The 8,171-nt window shown below is 41.5% G+C and overlaps 1 pseudogene; it reads right to left on the bottom strand.

The window, feature by feature from the left end:
* Positions 1 to 1,973: 1,973 nt before the first annotated feature.
* The window catches only part of LOC126078148 (high mobility group protein B1-like), a 133,175-nt pseudogene continuing 126,977 nt past the window's right edge, over positions 1,974 to 8,171 (bottom strand).

Below are 8,171 nucleotides of genomic sequence, written 5' to 3'. Positions count from 1 at the left end.
CTTTTTGTCATAGAAGGTAACATTCGCAGGTTCTGGGGAATAGGACATGGATATCTTTGGGGGGTTATTTTTTAGCCTACCATTTATGTCCCAAGTCTTATCACTCCTTGGAACTGTGCCTTTTGTCATCCAATTTTACAGCACGCTTTCTTTGTGGGTGAGGTTTCTTCTCTACCGCTGGGCTCTAGGCTTGGCTCTGTGACTTGGTTTGGCTAATAGAAAGAGGCAAAAGTGATGGCCTCAAAAGGGCTGTCAAGTTTCCTCCTGGTCTCTCGAGTGATTGCCATTGCCATGGGAAGGAATGCTTCCACCAGGGCTAGCCCAGTGGTCCCAAAACATACAAGAGGCATACAGAGCAAAGCCACCCCAACCAAGCTCAGCTTAGAGTGGAGTCCCCAGGTACTCCACAAACACAACAGAAAGCCTGGTGTCATGAATTGAATTGTGTCAAAATACATGCTGAAGTCCTAGCCCCTCTACCTGTGGGTGTGATCCTGTTTGGAAATAGTGTTTTTCTTTTGTTATCTTCATGAGGTTATACTGGAGTAGGGTGGATTCTAAACCTAATGCCTTCTGAGTGACATCTTATAAAGGGGAGTGCAGACACAGGCATACACAGTGGGAAGACAGACGCCATGGGATGTTGGAGGCGGACACATCTACAAGCTCCAGAACACCAAACTGAAAGAGACAAAGGGGCACTTTCCTTCGCGGTTCCTGTCCTGACTCAGACTTTAGCCTCCTGAGCTGCGAGAAAATAAATTTCTGTTCTTTAAAGCCAACCACTTATGATATTTTGTTTTGGCAGCCCTAGCAAACTAAGACATCCAGCTAGGAGCAGACAGTTCCTTTTGCTAATCCACAACTCTGTGAGAAAGAAATGCTTACTGTTCAATGCCCTTGACTTTGAGGGTGGTTTGTTACGCAGCAGCACAATTCATTTTATTTGCGCAATAGCTATAAGGCCCAAGAGAAAACTGCCAATGCCCATTCAATTGTTCAGAAAGCCTGGAGTCATGGGAATTTTATCACACACACACACACACACACACACACACACACCCTTCAGTTTATAGTATATCGGACTTAATTTTTTATTGCTTTGTAAAAACTGCTTCCAAATAAAATTGCATCTGGACTGAAGCAAAGAGGAACAACAGAAAAACCAGATGTGGCAGTGATTTAAAACCGAAGGACCACTGTGCTTGGAACATGACCAACAGAAGATTAAATTATGAAGTCAGGTGTTTGCCGAAACAGGCTTTGAAAAGACCTTAAAATTCCATAAAGTAAACCTTCAGGTATTGCCCATCAACTCTTTTCCCTGATTTACAGATGTTGCAATTTGCAAAGGGTTTTCAAAGTGTGCTCTCTGCAACACCAGTTCAGCAATTTCTTCATAGGTGGTGTGTGTGTGTGTGGGCACATGAGTGTGTATGTGTCGGTCCTGTGCTGACAGCCGATTTTCTGCATCTCTTCCCAGCTCCACTCTTGGTGGTTCAGTGACGTCAGATTGGTTAGTAGTGAGGAGCGTTTACCTTACGAGAATTTCACTGCAGTTATGGATGTGTGCATTGAGTTATAATGGAAAGTGTATTTCTTACATTGGGTCATGGTCAAAGGCTCGGAAAGCCCTGACTCTAGCAGTGATTAAGGAAACGTCCACTCCCCCAGCACTAACGAGTTATTTGCGTAAAACCTCCCTGCCCCTGAAAGCAAAGCTTGACACAGTGGCAAAGCGAATGGTGACACTACCCAAATCAATTTGGAAACAAGGCCGTTATTCTGGGCATGTTTCTCCATGGGTGTTTAGGTTTCTCTGTTTCTCTTTGTCCTCTAGCCAGCTAGGGAGAGAAAATATCTCATCCTAGTGTTTCAGGCTACGAATTGAAATTAATGTCAATAATAGGCCAAGAATGGGTATTTTGTTTGCACAACTTCAAAAGATGGTGCTGGTCTGGGCCGCCCAGCTCTCAGGCCACAACAGCTGCCCCAGCAGTGCCATTCTTGAGTGAGGTGGGGGCAGGAGCAGCCTTGGAACCACGCCGGTGGCCCTTGTCTGCAGCCAGCAGGCACATGGCAGCTCTATCCTCCAGAATAATCCACCAGCTCAGCTGGACTGGGAACTAGAAGCAAACCAAGTTAGCATTGCTAATGAAGGGTGGAATAATCTCTATGCCAGATAACAGTCCTAAAATCAACTTCTGTGTGTTCATTCTTACGAGGAGGCTGAGATATTGCTCTTTTTTTTTGAATTTCCCATATTTCAATGTAACAAGTCCAGTATTTTGACAAACTTAATCAACATTTTACCTTTGCTTTGTGATCTTCCCTAGATTTTAAGCTTCATTTCAGACAGATTTAGGCCCTCAGTGCTTCTTCCCACCCATTGTACTTGAACTCACTGTGGCAGAAGTTCAAACAGGGGCACTGGGCAGACTCTGATTTGAAAGGAAACTTCCTCGAGCTATATAATGCAAATCATTTCAATAGCCCTTATTCAAGTCTCTACCACTGGCCCTTATTCAAGTCTCTACCACAGCCATTAAAAGAGGCATTGGCAGGAATTTAACCAAACCCCCAACCTCCAAAACCCCGTTCTTTGATTTGCTCAATTGATGGTTTAGTCATTCTTGTTTAAATAGCTGTACAGATGCAAACTCAAGTCAAGCTGTTGCTCACCTCTCTAAGTTCCAGCCAGACTGCTGCCTTTGAGCCACTCCTATACGGAAATATTGGGGGCCCCACTGGTAGCAACGGTCCACTTAGTCAAGAAAAGCATAAACATGTAATAACAATTGAAGCTGTAGTGGTAGTCGTATGTGGTCATGGTAGTAGTCATGTCAGGTGCTCTTCTGAGCATTTGACTTATATCAAATCACAAAAATCCTCTGAAATAGATGCAATTGTCATCATTTTACAACTGAAGAAACTGAAGTTAAGTAACTTGCTCAAGGCCCAAAGTCGGTGAATGGCAAAATGTGGATCCAAACCCAAAGTGTTTGGCCCCAGTGCTCAGGATCTTAGCAAGATAGCATCAAAAGCCTAACGCCAAGCCCTTTGACTCTCCCTCCAGGTTGGGTACGCTTCACCCTGGTCTTGGCAATCTCACTTTTCCTTATCCCCTTCTCACTCCACACTCCTCTCACACCGGCTAACTCCCAGTGCCCTGAAGTGCAACGCTGTTTGTAGATGCTGTTGCACAATTTATTCCCTTCCTTATGACCCATCAAGCAAGAAGGAATGTCATCGAATCTGCCTGTGTTATATTTTTCAAAGAAAAATCACAAAACATAATCATTTGACTTTACAGCAAAAAATTTTCCTAAGATGCATATTACAATGGATTACAATAATCATAATGGCTTGATGCCAGAGCCAAAAGACACTGTAATTACAATCATAATCATAGCTCACATTTAGTTGCTGGGTAAGTCCTTGACATTGTTGAACTTTACCTGAGCCTTGTGTTCCAGAAAATCCACAATAGTTAAGAAACCCTCCTACCCTTTTGTTTTCCAAACCTCCCATCCTTTTGTGTTCAGAAAACAACTAACTACAAAGAACCACCTGTTTCCATATGACTTAGACCTGCCTCCATTCTTTCTCATGATCCCCATATTTACCTGCTTTATAAGGTATCCCCACCCCTACTATGTCAGTTTTTCATACTTGTGTGTTGCTAGAATGCTAAGGCTATGCCACCATTATCTCAAATACCAGCAGGGTCACCCATGGTAGACAGATTTCAGTGGTGCTTCCAGACTGAGAAAGACTAGGAAGAAAGACCTGGCAATCTACTTCTAAAAATTAGCCAATGAAAACCCTATGGATCACAACAGAATATTTCCAACATAGTGCTAGAAGATGAGCCTCCTAGGTTGGAAGATACCATACAATGGCCACAACAAACTCAAACATGTCAGTGATTATGAAAATGGCACAGGACCCAACTTATAGGTTTGCCTGAGTGGAAACCAACTGAAGGCAACTAACAGCAACATGAAATTCCAGATTTCTTTCTTTTTTTTTTGGAGACGCCTCATTAATGGATGTTCCCCTTACTGAAATAGTCTGAATAAAATCATTTCCTTAATTGTACAGTGCATTTTTCCTTTGGCAGTTTGGTACATGACTTGGGTTAAGACTGGTCTCAGCCTTTGTTTCCTCATACATTCCACCCAAGCAAGGAGGCCTTTTGGAGTTCTTTGTGCTCTGTTCCTGACCAGCAGTTGGGGGACCCAATGGAGAGTCCTACTCTCCTAGTCGTGTGTTCCAAATTCTTGTCCATTGGTAACACAGTAAGGATTTGATTTTTTTTTTCCAATTTTTATTTTTTGAACTTTTTATTGTGGCTTAGGTGAAATTAAACAGAGCAAATTAGTTTCCCATTCAGCAATTTATGTACAGATTTTTTTTCTAACATTGGTTGCAATCCCCTCAATGTATCAGCACTCTCCCTACTTCCACCCTGGATTCCTCGTTTCCATTTGCCTGCCTTTCCTGCCCCGTCCTGCCTCCTGAGCTTAGTTTTTGAGGAAATGCTACCCTTTTGGTCTCATATATATTGAATGTTCTGAGGAGCATGTTCCTTACTGGTGTTACTGTTCTCTTTACAGGCCTGCATATTGTTTCGCTAAGAGGTAATCTCTGGGAGTGTGTTCAGTTCCAAGTTTGAAGGGTGTCTAAGGGCCGTAGTCTTGGGGGTTCCACCAGTCTCTATTGGACCAGTAAGCCTGGTTGTCATGGATTGAATTACGTCACCCCAAAAATACATGTATCAATTTGCCTGGGCTATGATTGCCAGTATTGTGTGGTTGTCCTCCATTTTGTGATTGTAATTTTTATGTTAAATAGGATTAGGGTGGAATGGTAACACCACACTTACCCAGGTCATAACCCTGATCCAATGTAAAGGGAGTGTCCCTGGGGTATGGCCTGTACCACCTTTTATCTCTCAAGAGATAAAAAGGAAAAAGAAGCAAGCAGAAAATTGGGACCTCGTACCTCCAAGAAAGCAGCTCAGGAAGAAGAGTGCACCCTTTGGACCTGAGGTTCTTACACTGAGATGCTCCCAGACCAAGGGAAGACTGGTGACAAGGACCTTCCTTCTCAGCCGACAAAGAGAGAAAGACTTTCCCTGGAGCTGGCACCCTGAATTCAGACTTCTAGCCTACTGGACTGTGAGAGAATAAACTCCTCTTTGTTAAAGCCATTCACTTGTGGTATTTCTGTTATAGCAGCACTAGAAGACTAAGACACTGGTCTTTTATTTATTTATATATTTTCATGGATTTGAATTTTGTTCTATATTTTTTTCCTATTCTGGAACCTTCTATTTGGTCCTGGTCGGAGCAGATGGTAGTGATAGCTAGGCACCATTTAGTTCTTCACGTCTCAGACTAGAGGAGGCTGTAGTCCATGTGGCTCATTAGACCCTTGGACTAATTATTTCCTTGCGTCTTTGGTTTTCTTCGCTCTTCTATGCTATGGACATGGAGAGACCAATAGCTGTATCTTAGATGGCCACTTGCAAGCTCTTAAGACTCAAGTGACTACTCATCAGACTAGGACACAGAACATCATTTTTAGGGACTATGTCATGCCAATTGACCTAGATGTCTCCCTGCCCCCCCAGCCCAAGACTATGGTCTGTAGCCTTCAAGCCCAGTAACTCAGTCCCATGAGGTGTTTGGTTATGGCTAAGTTTTCAGGACTGTGCCCCATGTGTGCACTATTTATATATGTGGATATAGTTGCAACACGTAATAATGTACATGTAGAAATATCCACTGTAAACCTATGTATACATGTGGGTGTACTCCCTTATGCCACCCCGTATCTGTTCAGCTTACATATCTACCTATGTACCTACTCATAAGTTATTGTTTGCTATTACTGTTGTTGCAGGATTGCATATGTAATGTTGTTTACCACTGTTGTCTTTTCATTTGTGTACCTTTCAGTGTCTTCCTTTGCCTTCATCATGTTGCGCTGACTTTCCCTATATTTCCCTTCACTAAAGTTAACATGTGTCTACTATCTAGCTAGTAATTTTCCCTCTCTCCCCCTCCTATCCCTGGTAACCATCAAAGAATGTTTCTTTCTGTGTATAAACCTTTTCGTGACTTTTTATAATAGCGGTCTCACACTATATTTACCCTTTTGTGATTGATTTATTTTACTCAGCATAATATCCTCCAGGTTCATCCGTGTTGTAAGATATGTCTCGGATTCATCGTTGTTCTTTAATGTTATATAGTATTCCATTGGGTGTATGTACCACAGTTTGTTAATCCATTCATCTCTTAATGGGCACTTAGGTTGTTTCCACCTTTTGCGATTATGAATAATACTGTGATGAACTTAGGTGTGCATGTAAGAATTTGATCTTTATTCTTTTTTAAATTTTTATTGTGGTGAAATACATATAAAACATTTGACATTTCAACCATTTTTACATGTACAATGCAGTGACGTTAATTATGTTCATCATGTTATACAATTATCACCACTATCCATTTCATTAAGTACTTCTTTTATTTCTAGTATCAGCTTCTTTAGGTTTTATGGTCTGACCAGTTGATGATCTCTGCAAAGGGTTGGATGGTTTATAGAGATCTTGTCTCTGTTGGGTGAGAGATGACAGACAATCTGGTAGATAATCTTTTGTTTGTGTATTTGTCTATTTTGAGTTCAAATTAATTAAGAACCCAAAGCCCCAAGAAGAAGATGTTTTTATAGAAAGTAACTCAAATGTTTTAATGATTAAGTTCACATAACTTGGGTAAATCTTTGCAAACAAAACTAGTTTAATAGTGCAGGTTTAATAAAAGCAACTGTCTTCTGAGTTATCAGTGTTAAATGTAACTCAGGCACACATTTTTATTCTGCTTGAGTATGTTCTTAAATTCACTGATAAAAAGAGGCTAGTATTACTTCTACTATATTACTTCTACTTCTACTAGATCTTTAATATTAGCAAAAATGTAAATCTGTGTTTAACCGAATTGAATCATTATTCTGAGCGACTATTTCAACAGTTTCCAAGATCTTTAAGTAACTTGGATTTTCTTGGATTATTGGTCTACTCTTTTTTTTTTTTTTGATAACCACGACCAAGTTTATTTAGGTTTGCAAAACAGTTACAGCATACAAATACTGCTGAGAAACAAATTTAACAGCACTTTATACTGTGTCCTCTGTGGTTGAAAATTCAGCCTTATGTATGTTAAAATCCATTATTCTTTTTTTTTTTTTATTATTAACTTTTATTGAGCTTCAAGTGAACGTTTACAAATAAGTCAGGCTGTCACGTATAAGTTTATATACATCTTACTCCATGCTCCCACTTGCTCTCCCCCTAATGAGTCAACCCTTCCAGTCTCTCCTTTCGTGACAATTTTGCCAGCTTCCCACTCTCTCTATCCTCCCATCCCCCCTCCAGACAGGAGATGCCAACACAGTCTCAAGTGTCCACCTGATATAATTAGCTCACTCTTCATCAGCATCTCTCACTTACCCACTGTCCAGTCCCTTTTATGTCTGATGAGTTGTCTTCGGGGATGGTTCCTGTCCTGGGCCAACAGAAGGTTTGGGGACCATGACCACCGGGATTCCTCTAGTCTCAGTCAGACCATTAAGTATGGTCTTTTTATGAGAATTTGGGGTCTGCATCCCACTGATCTCCTGCTCCCTCAGGGGTTCTCTGTTGTGCTCCCTGTCAGGGCAGTCATCGATTGTGGCCGGGCACCAACTAGTTCTTCTGGTCTCAGGATGATGTAGGTCTCTGGTTCATGTGGCCCTTTCTGTCTCTTGGGCTCTTAGTTGTCATGTGACCTTGGTGTTCTTCATTCTCCTTTGCTCCAGGTGGGTTGAGACCAACTGATGCATCTTAGATGGCCACTTGTTAGCATTTAAGACCCCAGACGCCACATTTCAAAGAGGATGCAGAATGTTTTCATAATGGAATTATTTTGCCAATTGACTTAGAAGTCCCCTTAAACCATGGTCCCCAAACCCCCGCCCTTGCTCCGCTGACCTTTGAAGCATTCATTTTATCTCAGAAACTTCTTTGCTTTTGGTCCAGTCCAATTGAGCTGTTATTGGTCTACTCTTGATAGAGTTTTTTCTTTACCAATTATCAGGATAATTTCCTAGGCTTTATGTTG

This window comes from Elephas maximus, chromosome 6, assembly GCF_024166365.1.
Source record: "Elephas maximus indicus isolate mEleMax1 chromosome 6, mEleMax1 primary haplotype, whole genome shotgun sequence".
In the NCBI taxonomy this organism is placed as follows: domain Eukaryota; kingdom Metazoa; phylum Chordata; class Mammalia; order Proboscidea; family Elephantidae; genus Elephas; species Elephas maximus.
Note: the sequence above shows the minus strand (reverse complement) of the source record. Positions and strands in the feature narration are given on the sequence as shown.